We start from the raw sequence: 15,844 nt of genomic DNA, 5'->3' as shown, positions 1-15,844 counted from the left end.
CAGAAAATATCCCGCCTCCATGTGCTAGCAAACCAATACAAACAATGCACAGAACATTAACTTCCGTTACTATACGGTCTCAAAAAGAAAACATACATAGTGTAAAATACCACTATAGTCAAACTAGGATTAAGTGACAAGAGATTACTACTGTTATTATTTTTCTATTCTTTTGTGTAATTAAGCTCCTTATTGTATCCACATGTTTTCTGATTACCGTTTGTTTTGTATACATACACGCAGCGTTTCTCTTTTCACAAAAAGCTAAACTAATGTACTAAACTGCAAAAGCCAGCACTAACGAACTCAGTTTGAGGGGCAGTCACAAAATAAAGAGACTCGTGAAAACACAAGCCTTGAAAATTACCAAAATGTGTTTTTTTTTTACTGAAATGCGAAACATGTAAAGTGATTTTAAAAAATAAAATTGTTATTCTGTTAACAGAGGTTTATATACGTTGTTCGATAGCAGGTGGAAACGTGTGTTGTATTATAATTTTTAATGCTAGGTATATGAATTCCATGGACTTTGAAATCGTGTTCTGAGTAGGTCCTGCCACTGTAACTGTAAAGTTACGAAAAGGTTCAAAAGGTGTGCAATAATTTTCTTCTAGGTGTAGGCGTATTTGAGAGATCGTATTAATTAAATATTTGAGGGAAAATCGTAAGGGTTTTGAAGGATTTACTTACGTGCAAATGCCACTGATACTGTGACCTAATAAACGACTCCGGGAGCACCGCTGGAAACATAATGAAGCAGAAAGTCAGGTCTGACGTAAAAGCATGAGCGTTATTTTTGCAAAAGATGAGGAGCTCAAGAAAATTAACTGCGGCATGAGGCTGAACGAAAGTTCTGCAATGTTAACACAGAAAGCGAGAAGTAAACGACAAGGAGAACACAAAATATATGAACAGAAGCGTAAAAATATCCTGGAGCTTTTCTAATAAACTAAGTAGGGTTTTCAGAATTAAGTTTTGATAGTTTGAAATAGGACGTTTTCGAGCTGAGTGAAATACTAGTTTTAACTGGCGGCAGTAAGACACGAACTTTTAAATTCAAAACCATTGAGAAGCTACAGGATGCACAATGAGAAGAGGAGGGATGCGTATTGGGAATTGTAAGTAATTACTTAGCTGGTTGGCTGCCTGGAAACACCTCATGCAGTCATGCCTTCCCACTGTGCGAACGCAGGTAGCTGAATGGGGAAATTTATCGCACCACGCCCCTTGCTTGCCCCATGCCAGCCCATTACAGTGCAGTCTTTTCTTATAACTCAGACCCGAAATCTGAGGCGTGTGACTGTAAATGGCGGTATCCAGAAGTTTAAACACGGGGATGGTGCAGTTAGCGACGGGAAAATTTCGTACGCTAGGCATACAACCTGTCTGCCGTTCGAGATACTTAACGAAGTATGACGCTATTTAAGACTGCATGGTGAGGTCCTATCCGCGACTAGAGACTTCTGGGGGACAGGCTACATTTAGAAGGTACGCTTAGGCGATCGGTAAGAATGACGGTAGGGGAACACAGCAGGGTCGTTCAATGTAGTGAGCAGCCTCTGACGTACTCCATCCGAAGCCCCACATTACAGTCCAACGTGCCCAAGCAGCAAACGACCGCCTCACCCACTAACAGAAAAAAATGGAAATGCTCGTCTACTGGCTGACACATACAGCTACGGCGGAGCGCTGACGGGCCGTAGCGAAAAGCGGCAGCGGCAAAACCACAGACGTACCCACGGTGATTCAGTGGGGACCATCGGCTGTCGAGCAATCCGATAGATGTCTCTACGGTCACACTATCGTGGATCCTTTGCGAGTCCAGGCCGCCCTCGAGGGAGTCCGTTTCTGCTGTTTAGCTCCGGAAGTGTGGAGGAAGCAATTCTAAGCAATGGCGCATTGAAGATTTGTCACAAATACGTCACTGTTTTTCACAAAATCTTTGTCAAACTTTTATGACCAAACTAATTCACTGGAGCTACATTATCGTAAAATTTTTCGTTTCGTCATTGTTGCTCGGGAATTAATGGCGAACAGTTAATCACCTGTACAACAGCATTTGATTTAATGTTGGTGGCAAGCACATTGCTTGAGAAGAAAGGGAAATTGAAATATTTTTGGATGAAACCGTGGATAGAGAGAACAACTCAAAAGAGTTTATCAGAATTCAAAATGGTTCAAATGCCTCTGAGCACTATGGGACCTAACATCTGAGGTCATCAGTCCCATAGACTTAGAACTACTTAAACCTAACTAAGGACATCACACACATCCATGCCCGAATCAGGATTCGAACCTGCGACCGTAGCAGCAGCGCGGTTCCAGACTGAAGCGCCTAGAACCGCTCGGCCACACTCGACAGCTATCAGAATTACCTCCATGAGCTACAGTGCGAGGACATAGGGAACGAAATGGTTTGAAAATGGGCGAATAAACATTTCCATTTGCTCTTATGAAAGTAGCCCCTCATATTTTCAAATGAGACCCCCGTTTTAAAAATGTAATTTCTTAATTTCATTCATCATACTCTATCTTTTGGAATGCCTGCAACTGTGTCACTCATGATTTGAACAATGAAACACTGCATTAGTTACGTGTCTTCTCGAGCTTAACATGACATGCTTCGAGAAATTCTTCTGATTATGAAGAGCAAATATTTACATATACATTTTATGTGATGTTTATGTGTGTGTTATTTTGTCCGATTTCCCGAAACATCACAAAAATAGTCTGTAAATATTTGTATTTGACTATGAGAATAAATGCTTGGGATGCATCGTGCTAAGCACGAAAAACACATTACTGGTCCCATGTTTCAATTTTTAAGCCATGAATGCCATTTTTGCTGAAGATCGTCTCATGGTTAGGTTACGATTTTTAACAACAAGCTGGCTTGCAACATAGAACTCGTGCCGTTTCATTATTCCAGACACATGTGCACTAAAATATGAACCACTTAAGGAGACATTTACGAAGGTTTGAGCAGGTTATTTATATTACAAATAAATACATTCTATTCTCTTCTGCAGCCTACACTTTACTGACAATATTTGGCGTTCCACATCCATGTAGACTCCTTATAGGCCATTTCAATTTCTTCCTTACATCATCCACTCTGCAGCCATGTGTGTTGTGTAATTGTAAGTCCGTCTTAAAGTTCTCAATTCCTCGTCCATTTATTAATATTTTAATTCATCTACAATATTTACATAGCGTATTTGCAATCTTGACGTGTCTATAGAAATGTAAACAATGCCAGCACTATTGTAAATTGCATGATAGGCAGTTAGAGCTGATGAAACGACAAACGACTTAAGTATAGCTCTGGAATACCTATGACCTAAACAGTCAAATTTGAAACTCCACTTAATATTAACTCATTCTGTTTAGAAGTTAGGAGATTTAAAAATGTGTCTAGTTGCCAAATAAATGACTCAAAATCATCAGCTGGAGCCCAGCACAAGGTGTGTGACAAAAGTAATGAGACTGATTTTTTATGGCTCTAAGCACTATGGGACTTAACATCTGAGGTCATCAGTCCCCTAGAACTTAGAACTACTTAAACCTAACTAACCTAAGGACATCACACACATCCATGCCCGAGGCAGGATTCGAACCTGAGACCGTAGTAGTCGCACGGCTGATTTTTTATCTGACAAAGTTTTTATTTTTACGAAACAACAATATTATCTCCTTCAAAGTAGTTCCCTTCAGCAGGTAAACACCGGTGGAGTCGTTCCCAGTCCTGGCCTTTTGTGGTTAACAATTCCATGATGGAAATGATCGTGTGACATGGGGCTTTGGCATGATACAGCATTCACCTCTCTGCAATGTACGGTCTCACTCGATTCACGCTTTTCCTGAGCCTTCGACGGACACATTTGCAAAACACTTGGTTGACACTTTGACCTGGAGGAACAAATTCCTTCTACATGATAGCCCTACAGTCAGAAAAGCAATTTAGCATTTTTTTTAGTTTTTATTTGCTCATTCGAGCTTTTTTCGGTCGAGGAGATGTCTCAGTTTACCACTCCTCACTTTGTCTCAGGACCGTACTCAAGATAACAGGATTCACACGACTGAACCATTCGTGGTCATTGGCACTTCTCTCAAGAAGATCAGCGCACACTTTTCCTCGATTGTCCTTCTCAGTCGTGAAGTTTTTGGGCATCATTTTAGCACAAACCTTTTGCATGTGCAAATTTTCGGTCAAAAACGTTCGACATTTTCGTCGATTTTTGAAGCTGAAGTTTTCCCTGAGCGATCAAATTTCAAGACAGTTGACAACAACTGTTACTATGCGCTGCAATTGCTAGCACCACAATTGCTCTGTTTGTGTATTTGGAAGAAAGGGAGTGGAAGAAAAGGAAACATACTTAGATGAAACCATAGATATTACGTCGAAATATTAAAAGCATTCAGCAAAATTTATTACGAGAGCTGCTAGTGGATGATGTCAAGTCTTATATATAAATTACTTACAAATGGATGTATTTCAGTACTTGCTCAGTAAAGTGGTTTCTCATATTACAAAACAGAATACTCTCTTGAGAAATGTTATATATGCAAAAGACGGGCAAACTGTGACACTGGGATTTCTAGATACAGCACAGCATTGGAATATCACATTGCACATAACCAAAATAATTCCAAAAACGTGTGAAGGTATTTACAAAGCAATGAATGGGGAATATGTGAAGGTAAATAAATGTCTAGTACATTATATGGGTAATGAAAACTATTTATATTTTTGAATAACTTAATTAATGGAATTAGTGTTCCAATAACAACAAAATTAATATAAAGTACGAAACAGATGAAGCGCTTTTTAACTTGTGGCATCCAGAGTTCAAAAGTAAAGTAGAATGGAACTCTAAGAAAGAATTTTTCATTTTAGAGTGTGACCACTTCCTGTACTCCAAGCTTTCTGAAAAGCTGCCTGGATGTTTCCAGATGTAGAGGTGGATGGCTGTAGCTGTGATTGGGGACGTGAAGTCGCCTGCAGCATACTCCACTGGCACATCAGCACACAATTAATAGCATGCACAGAGTTCCTAGCTCATCCTCCACCCTAGTCAAAGGAACACACCAACTTTGAAGCCACGTTTACAAACACACTACAAAGACGTCAAATAGCTGTAGCGACGCCAGCGCTCCAAGTAGTTACATCTCACAGTGCAGTGAGCAGAAGACGAACGGCTTTTATGATCAAATCAAGGGCGAGATCCTAGATCTGATCATATTTATTTGACGGCAGACGAGATTTCACAGTTCCCTATTACATCATCAAATTTCTTTGACATATCAATTTTGGCAAAGAAATATGATCTGTAATACTGGCCTAAGGAATGTTCCCCATGGTTTCACGGGTCACAGTCACGGATTCTCCAAGTTCACTACAAACCGATGTCATAAATTTGCTCTCAGTTCCGCTGTTCCATTTTCGTAACACTGTACGGAGCTGAAACTGGAGCAGAGCATCTGGAAGGGTTGAACGCTACGGTCTACACAAGTAGAACAAAACAGCGTTGCCAGATCGCTCGAAGTGTTGTCAGTCTGATTACTTTTCTCATAAATCTCCTGTACTGTGGTTGTTACTATCAATATTCCACGAATTTCTACTTCTATAGCAGAATGTCAATGTTTCGTATTCTTTATATGAAGTTTAAGTGGCAACTTCGCCTCCAACTCGACGGCTCGTGCTCCCGAATAAATTCTATCAAAACGAAACAAAACCAACCACGCTTATAGATTAAACGAACGAACCATATTGCCATACATGGCCGATTCATTGCATGTGATTTCTTCAGACTAATAAAATGAGAATCACAATCGCACGCCTAGTTGCGTCGTTAGTTCCAACTTCAACTATGCAATACTTCGAGGTGCGTCGACTCTACAATGCAAAAAAATTATAATCTATGTGCAAATACAATGATTTTACTTTCTGGTAAAAAATTCTGCCTTGAGCATACATCATTTTATTCTTTTATTTACCATCGGCTTGCTCCGGACAGAATCCGTTTGCAAAACGTATTTACTTCAGAACAGACACGAACACACATTGACATTTTATCCTCAACAATGATTTATCCTTTACAGGAAATGGATCCTCTCTCCTGACGAGCCACTTTAACATTAATAACTGCTACAAAAGCATACATTATCCGTCCAAAATTTTCCCAGAATACCAAAGTGGCAGCTTGAACTAATTACTTTAAGCAATAGATGTGCATTCGAGCAATCAGCTGTGAAGTTAAGCGGTGAACGTGCGGCCGTAGTGTGTCAACTTTGTCTCACAACTTGCAGTGGAGAAGCATCTCTATGTCAAGTGTTCAAGAAATACTCCAGAATGTTCTAAAGAGAAAGTGTGTGCAAAGTTGGTCATTTACACCTTGGCTCTCTAACAAAAACAATGACGCATGAACAGTTGCCGCAACTTGATGGAAAGGTAAAATGCGTAGAGTGCTTTTCTGGAAAAAAAAATCGCCCTGTGTGGCAAGACTTACTGTTATCTTTACTAACTTGCCATAAAACGACAAAGTGCTGAAATTCACGTCATGTCAAAGAAACATTTTTCTGGCAATTTCACTAGGCTGCATGAAAGTTGTTAGTTGCACTTAATTTGAGGGAGACTATGTATAACACCTGAAGCATGGAAACCATCTTAACTCCTCTGTCCGTTATTAATCAAGGTTCGAAACTTTTTGGAGTGATTTCCTTATGGTCTCCACTATGAAGACTGATTTGATGTAACTCTCCATGATAGTCTATCCTTTGCAAGTACTTTAACTGTGCTTCGCTATTGCAACATGCGTCCACTCGCACATGTTCTACAATCTCTCCAACATACCCGCACACCTTCTTCCACTATCGGATTCACTGTTCTTTGATGCATCAGGTCAATCGACATCCGAAACCTTCTTTTAAGTATAGTTGTACCATAAACATCTTTTTTCCCTATTCGATTACGTAATTCTTCAGTAGTTATTTTATCTACTCTTCTAACCTTCAGCATTCAGCTCTAGCTCCACATTTCAATAGCTGCTACTGTCTTCTTGTCTGTACTTCTACACAAAACATAATTGCACTTGTATAATTTATAAAATCGCTAAAGCTATTTTGTACTGCGTTAGTTATCGGCTATCAGTTCAATAAACAATCATTACAATTTGTAGGCGTTTTAAGTGATACGGATGACGTTAAAGCGTGTCAACGGTTCAGCACAAATATTTTACTTCGACGTACAAACTGTGACGAGCGGCTGTCCAGGATTACTCCACTACTGTTCAGCGTAGTGGTTTTACAATTACTTTTTCTGGTTACTTTTCGTTGTAAATTTTTAAACGATCTCTAATAATATGTTTCCTCTTGGTGGATTCCCATGACTGTTCGGAGTGTTGTTTTCATCACAGTTTCTGGGACAGTCGCAAAATTGTTATCGTACAGTATGCGATATCCACATCAAAATGCATAAACTTAATTCCTTACACAGCCAACATATCATTCTGGAGACCTCAAAGGTGGCTACAACAAATCGGAACTGCTTTCCCGTAAGCAGTTAATAAATAATATACCTTCCACCTGGTAATGATGTTGTTAGTCTTTTTTCTATTGGCAGGACACGCAGTGAAACATAACAATCTAGCGACGGAGGGAGACACTGATATTTTCATTTAAATTAGCAATCTCATTTCTCACAGCCAAACCAAAAATGATGAAACTGTTGTTTTAATATTGGATTGGATTGTAAATATTACAAATTTTATCGAATTGATAAATAATTTGGGTGTAAGTTGTCTTGACGCATTATCTGGCAGGGAGTTGGTTACACCGGCACAGGAACAAATCTGAAATGTCTGCTTCATACTATACGATGTCCTGATACGCCAGATATCTTTTCCCTACTTTTTGGAACTGCTCACAAGAGTTACGTCGTACTTTGATCCTGTGTGCATAAAATATTTCGTATGTCCTCATGATAATTAAAAATAAGCATTTCATGGTTGCCTAGGAAGTAAGTTGAGTTGTTCAAACAGTTATCACAATACCTTTTCAATTTCAAAACTTAGAATCCATTATTACAAATTACGTGATGGTTATGAGTAGAAAAGTTTCACCGTTTTATCAACGGCCCGTTAGCTCAGTTGGTTAGAGCGTCGTGCTAATAACGCGAAGGTCGTGGGTTCGATCCCCCCACGGGCCAATGTTTTTTAGCTTTTGCTCGTTCAGTGATAAATTGATTATTTCAGCTGGTGTATTATTGTGTCCAAGCACAACGCGTAATTACTTAATTGTTCTATTAATATAGCGGTACTTCCATTTTTGCCTTAATTGTGCAATATAGCTCTCGAATAATACTAGTCGAAACTAAACCAAAGGACCCTGTGATAATACAAATATACATGCCAACATCCAAAGAAGAAGACGCAGTCATCGACGAAATATGAGAAGAAATAAGTAATGCGAGGAGAAATGTTATGGGAGATGAAAACCTGAGTGCCATGGGGGACTGGAACGCGACTGTGGGTGAAGAACCGGAGGAAGGAATTGTTGGCAAATATGGACTTGGAAGAAGAAATGAATTAGGAGATCGACTAATCGAGTTCTGCTCGAGGCACCAATTAGTTGTTGCAAACACACTTTTCCAACATTACAAACGAAGAAGATACGCATGGAAGGCCACTGGTGACCGAAAGAGACAACAGATTGATTACATTCTAATGAAAACACGTTTTAGGAACCATGTAAAAGATTGCAGTTGCTATCCATCTGCAAACATAGGCAGCGATCATAACCTGGTCCTGATGAAAAGTTCACTGAGATTCAAACGTTTGAAGAAGCAGCCAGCAAAACTTAAATGGGAACTAGAAAAACTGAAAACTGAGGGACTGGCAAAGCGCTATTCTCATGAAACAGACAACCTAGCTAAAATTTTTAAACATGGTGGAGTAAGTGAAGACTGGGATCAAATTAAATCTTGTATATACAAAGCAGCAGAAAAGATAGCCGGAAGGACTGAACCTAAAAACATGGGGAAATGGATTAAAGCAAGTAGTATTGAGCACTAGTTTAACACAAACCTAAACACTGCATCAGAAGGAAGTGTTCAGTTCCTAGTGCAGTGAAATGTGACAATTATAAGGAGAGGAACGGCACCACAAATGGATGAGAAACGTATCATGTACAAAATCGTCCACGCAACCTACCACTGAAGATGCCTTGCAGAGAATAAATGCGAAACGTGTATGTCACGAAAATTGTGTTTCATTCAGTTGCAGTCAGACTGTCCAAAAAGTAAAAATTATCAATATACCCTAATAGTAAACGTAACAATACGTGTTAAGTTCCACTCGCGAAATTTAGTTGAATTCGAAAGTGTTCTCGCAGGTGTTGTCTAGTACCAGTGGAAATTGTGTAAACAACAGTGTTTGTGCAGTAGTGCTATTTTTTTCTGTGCTGCGCCAATATCTTCGAGAAAATGGTAAACAGAAGAGTCAACAGCAGCGCGTATGCAGCAGGTGCGGCGGGCTCGCTCTTGGCCGAAGGTGTGGCCGCGGCTCCCGGTATAGCGCAGCTGGTCCGCTCCAAGGTAAACGCTGCGCTTCGCGATAAAGACAATCTCGATCTGATAGCAGGCACTGTATCAGATACAGTAACGGCAGCAGTATTGGCCAAAATGCGTGAAACTGTTGAGGCCAATACTGCCGAACTTACAGCACTAAAAAAGTCTGTGTCTGGATACGAGAAAAAGGTACGAGATTTGGAAGTGAAACTATCTGCCGCAACAGACGAGCTAGAACAGTACCAGAGGCGAAATAGTCTACGACTGTTTGGAGTAGCAGAAAATAAGGAAGAAGACACAGACAACCTGCTTATACAGGTTGCGCGTGAAAAATTAGGCGTTGAAGTGACTAAGGCAGACATTGATGGGAGCCATCGGGTGGGACGAAAACTACCAGGTGCTACCAAACCTCGTCCAATAATAGTTAAATTTGTCTCATACCGAAAAAGGGCAGAGATCTTTATCCAGAAGAAGAGGTTAGCAAGGACAGGGCTTACAATAAGGGAAGATCTGACACACGAAAGTCTAAAGCTTTTAAACAGTGCCATATCCCATTTCGGTCTTCAGAATGTGTGGACTCAGGATGGCAGAGTAATCATTAAGACAGCAGCTGGAAAGAAGACAGTCACAAACATGACAGAACTGAATAGTATTAAGTGAAGCTACTCGAGCCAAACACCATATGCAAATTGTAACAGCACTATACTCAAATATACTGTTTTGTAATTGTATTAACTTTTTAATTATACCCATATTTGTACCTTCAACTAATCGTTTTTGTAACTGTATTAACTTTTTACTATTTTTTGTACCTGTAGTTCTAACGTTTACTTAATTTTAGTTACTGCTAATTCCTTTTTTTCATTTTCTCAGCTTATTCTCTTCCATTCTGTAATAGTACCATTGCAATTATTAGTCTCTCCTTTAGCTCATTAATCACCCATCTCTTCGGTTTACATTGTTCATAACAAAAATCACTATCAGTATCACTTTATCAAACTTCAATCTAACTGTAGCTTCCTACGATAACCACTACCAGTATCACTTTAGTAAATTTCAATTTAATTCTAGCTTCCTACGATAAGCTAATAGTTATTAAGCTTACTTCTCTCTGCTGGCAGCAACGACCTCTTAAATCACTCCCCTTTCCCGTATTTCCACCCTAAGCTGTTTCAAATACGCTAATTACATTTCTCCTCTTACGACAGAGGATAGACAGTGACACACAGCCGTCACTATTTTGGTCATATTCTCCTTGCACCGAATACCACTAATCCATTTTCTACACTCCTGCAACATCAGGAAATCTCTTGCAGTCGCCTTTCTTTCGGTACTCGTGGAGTCACAAACAGGGCGCGCAAAATCTCGGACACCCCTGTGTTATGTCACTTGGCGGAAGCAGCGGCCAGTGCCCCTCCGCGGCAGGTAGTGCCCAACAAAGGGACAAACCAGTCTGCCACCCTACTACAGGCTGCTCAGTGGAACTCGACAGAACTTTTAGTAGCTCACTGCAACATCCAGTCTTTACCTGCACATTACGAAGAACTTAGCCTCCTCTTCAACCAACTAAACTACTACGTACTTCTCTTATCCGAAACGTGGTTAAAACCACACATATCCTCTGCAACTATTCATCTCCCAGGGTACACATTTCTTAGGGCAGACAGATCAAAAAAGCGAGGTGGCGGGGTCGGCGCGTATATACGAACAGACCTCAAAGCGAAAGTCTTATGTACGTCAAACCCTGCTGAAGAAAAAGAGGCTGAACTCATGTTAATTGAAAAAAATATACAAAGTAGGAAGTTCTTGACTGGCGTCGTGTACAAGCCACCAAAAATAAGCTCAATGAGTTCCTTTCCGTCGGAATTACATTCACTTCAGTGTCAATACGAACATGTCATCGTAATGGGTGACTTGAACACAGACCTGCTAAGAGACATTCCCTCCGCAATAAACCTAAGAAGATTGTTTAGTTGCAATAGCATGAACATTCTTCCATTACAACCCACACACCATACGGCGCACAGTCATACTCTTATAGACATAATCGCAACGAAACAGACTGACAAAGTAAGAGATGTTGGTCAAACTTCGGCTCCAGGTCTCTCAGCACATGATGTAATATTCCTGGCCTACTCTGTGCAGCCCCCCAAGGATCAAATCGCGTTACATAACTTGTAGGAACATGAAACGTATTGACCTTGACGATCTAACAGCCGATTGCTCAGAAATCTCATGGCATAAGATAATCAGGGAACCTACAATCGACGGCAAAATTAATGAACTTGGTGATAAACTCACTGCCCTCTATGACAAACATGCACCTGAACGCACAATCCGTGTAAGAAAAGCTCCTGCTCCATGGCTGACAGCTGAATTACGTCAAATGATGACTAATTGGGATGCTGCCCACAGGCGTTTCAAGGCAGATCCGAAACCCGAGCGTTTCGAAGAATATAGAAAGCTACGAAACAGAGTGAAACAATGCATTCGCAATGCTAAAATCAGGCACGCTCGTTCCCTTGTATGCAGCGATCTGACGCCCACGGCTCTATGGAAGATTCTCCGTAGCTTAGGGGTCGGAAAGGCAAAATCGGGAACTACTTTTCATGTGTCAGCTAACGAATTAAATGAATTCTTCTCTGCACCTCTGAATACCCAGAAGAATCCCCAAACAGGATAACTAACAACGATACCTTCCATCTAAAACATGTAACAATAAATACGGCAAGAAAACCAATAATGAGAATCTCTTCTGATGCAATAGGCAATGACAGTATCGGTATAACAATGATTAAGAATGTTGCCGATATCTTAATACCAGTCTTAACTGACATATTTAATTTTTCCCTCGTGAACGGAATATACCCCACTGCATGGAAAAGAAGCATAATTCGACCCATCCCTAAGATCGAAAACCCGCAACTGCCTAGTGATTACCGACCAATTAGCATACTGCCTGCTGTTTCCAAAGCACTTGAATGTATTGTTCATGATCAAATCACTGAACACCTGCATGAATTCAGTCTATATGACAAATTTCAATCCGGTTTCTGTAAACATCACAGCACGAACACTGCTCTAATTGAAGTAACTGATGACCTAAAATATGCCATCGACAACCGAAAGGCAACAATATTGACGCTACTGGACTTCAGCAAAGCTTTTGACACTTAACTTTGACATATTGCTCAGAAAAATGCAACAGTTTAATTTCTCAGATAGTGCAATGAGATGGTTTGAAAGCTACTTAAAAGACAGACGGCAATGTGTTGTCTGCGTAAATGAAAAATCTTCCTGGAAACATGTTTCCTCGGGAGTGCCACAAGGATCAGTCTTAGGACCACTTTCGTTTTCTTTATATGTCAACGATATTTCGTCGGTTCTGTCCTGCTGTAAATATCATTTCTATGCCGACGACCTCCAGCTCTACCTAAGCGTCAGACCAGAAGATGTAAACACTGCAATCGCTCAGATGAATAATGATCTGTCTTCAGTAGTGACATGGACGAAAAACCTGGGGCTTAAACTAAATGCAAAAAAGACGCAAGTAATCTTAATAGCACATCAGAAATTGATAAGTTCAGATTTCCGCGAACGGCTACCTCCTATTCTGCTCGACGGTACTCCAATACCATAAACAGAGAACAGTTAAGGACTTGGGTGTCACTTTGGATGAGCATCTCAACTGGGCGGAGAATACAGTCGCAGTGTGCCGGAAGACGTCTGCTTATCTCTATGCTCTCAAAAAGTTTCGGAACATATTTCCACAGGACTTGAAACGCCAGCTCGTGCAAGAACTCGTTCTACCGAACCTCCACTATTGTGATGTAATTCAACAAGGCATGAGTAGTGAAAACAAAAGACGGCTAGAACTAACCATGAATGCCAGTGTGCGTTACACCTGCAACATTCGCCGATATGATCATGTTAGTGCTTCATACTCCGAGCTAGTGTGGCTGCGGCCGGACAAATTGTGTTACTACCACACTATGTCTACATCACTGACTCCTCGTCGCGCAAGCATCCCAGTACCCTGCTTCAGAGATTAAAAACCTGTCATGCCATCATAATCGAAACACGAGGTCACTCTTATTTGGTATCCTAACTGTGCCCACTCACAAAACAAAAACTTTTGCAAACTCCTTCTCAGTTGCCGCTGTCCGCCTCTGGAACAAACTCCCCCTTGCCTTGGGCAAAATTCAATCCCCTGCTGCTTTTAAGAAGAAGTTGAAGCATTTCCTACTATCATCCTCATAACGTTCTCCACAAAATTAATGTACAAGGCCAATCCTCTCAGCTGTCAAATAGCAAAGCTAGCGCCTCCTATCTTGCTCCTGAGATGCCTTCCTCTTCATCTATCTCTATTAGCCATGCAATCTTCTTTTTCTTTATATTTCCTTAATTATGTTTCATCATGTCTCTATTCTTGTCCTCCTTTCACCATCAGTCTGCCTCATACTCCCTGCTGCTATCACTCCTATCTAAAATCTGTCTCTTCAATAATGTCTAATTATAACAGTAGTTATGATCTACGCATATAAACTCTATATGTATGTATTTTTCCAGATGTGCCTTTGTAATTGTTTATTTCACTTTTTGTACTAGATGTAGTTTAACATGCCTACTAAAACTTATGAATGTAAAATAAGTAGAATGCTTGGTTAGATGTAAGAGAGGGCCTGATGGCCCTAATCTTGCCAGGTTAAATAAATCAATAAATTAAAATAAATAACTGAGGAAGACAGAACTACAAAAGTTGAAAATGGTAACACTTTGATTTCGGGGCGTTTCTTTCTTTTCGAGGAGGACAGGATTGCAGACGCCTGCACAAAGCGCTAGCTGCAGAAAAAAAAAAAAAAAAAAATTCGCTGTATGAGCATATCACCATATTGTAGTATATAACAGCAACTATGGACAAAGATGCTTTAAGCTTAGGCTTTGTAGACGCAGTAGTCTGGTAGTGTGCTTTATTTACTGGCCAGCGGTGGAATGCATTTTACTTTGCTTCCACCAAAGACGCGTGACTTTCGTGGTCGACCATCAGTAAAAGTCGTTTCGTCTTGCTGCTATGAAGACAAATTCCCACATCAAATATTGACATATCTCCACAAACAGCAAAGAAAGGATGGGCTACTACATTGCAACTTTCTACTGCATCATGGGTGCCCGCTCCTCGCGCGGCCCGGCTAGCTCAGTCGGTAGAGCATGAGACTCTTAATCTCAGGGTCGTGGGTTCGAGCCCCACGCTGGGCGACAGGTTTTTTAAACTTTTGTTGTCTGGTACACCATAAAACTAAATCTTTTGTGCAATCAGTGATAAGAGAAACAGCACATTTAAGTGAGTTTGGAAATTACTCCAAGCCCCTCTTTGCGTTGCGATGCTCGAGATACAAGGAAGGAAGAGTTATTTTGAAAAATGAAGATAATCGCAGGCCAGTTGCTTAATCCATGACCGGTTTCGGAACAGTTACACTTCCATCATCTGATGTACACTGCAATAGTAAAAATATTCTATTACACGCGAAAGGGAGGGGATCCTCAAGTCTGAAATATCAGATAACGAACATTCGGCTAAAATTTCAAAATTAAAACAAATTAAAAGAGAGAACAGGATGTTAATTACAAATGAAATCACTTAATCATCTGATGTCATCCTCACACTAATGTTGTCATGGAACAAAAGGATTCGCGTCAAAAGAGTAAAAGGGACGTAAAACAATGCGAAAAACAGACATCACGGCCGGATGCCTGTTTTCCTCGCAGCAGAGGAAGACGAAAACGACGAATCACCACTTTTCGCCCCAGAAGAAGTGGCAAAAATAATAAAGTCTCTCCCGACGAAAAAGGCACCACGCCACGACCGGCTCACAAATCAACTGATTAAGAAACTCTCGCCTCTGGTAATCCAACGAGCTGGAAACACGCGGAAGAGGTCGCGATAGCAATCCTGGAGAGGGCCCATTATTCTCACAGCACTACAGACCGACTAGTCTTCTGCCAACCCTCAGCAAGATCTACGAGCGCCTCCTACTCATACCAGTTGAACAGCACATTGGCAGGGAGCAACTACTCCCTGATTTCAAATTCCCCACAACAGATCATGAGGGTAGTTGAGGCCACTACAAAGGCCTTCAACCGCAGAAGCTACGGTGGCATAGTGCTACTTGACGCAGCCAAAGCCTTCGATATAGTATGGCATGATGGGTTACTTTACAAACTATACACTCAAGGCTTCCCCGGATGGACAGTCAAACTTCTACAAAGTTATCTTACCGG

General features: G+C 40.7%; 2 non-coding genes across 2 annotated transcripts; both read left to right on the top strand.

Moving 5' to 3' along the window:
* The first annotated feature begins 8,132 nt into the window (after positions 1-8,132).
* Trnai-aau (transfer RNA isoleucine (anticodon AAU)) lies at positions 8,133-8,206 on the top strand. The gene has a single exon. It is a non-coding gene; the product is annotated as a tRNA-Ile (tRNA).
* A 6,542-nt stretch (positions 8,207-14,748) lies between these two features.
* On the top strand, positions 14,749-14,821 carry Trnak-cuu (transfer RNA lysine (anticodon CUU)). Its single transcript has one exon. It is a non-coding gene; the product is annotated as a tRNA-Lys (tRNA).
* Positions 14,822-15,844: the final 1,023 nt, after the last annotated feature.

Source organism: Schistocerca serialis, chromosome 9 (assembly GCF_023864345.2).
Source record: "Schistocerca serialis cubense isolate TAMUIC-IGC-003099 chromosome 9, iqSchSeri2.2, whole genome shotgun sequence".
NCBI lineage: Eukaryota > Metazoa > Arthropoda > Insecta > Orthoptera > Acrididae > Schistocerca > Schistocerca serialis.
This window is presented reverse-complemented; position numbering and strand designations above follow the sequence as displayed.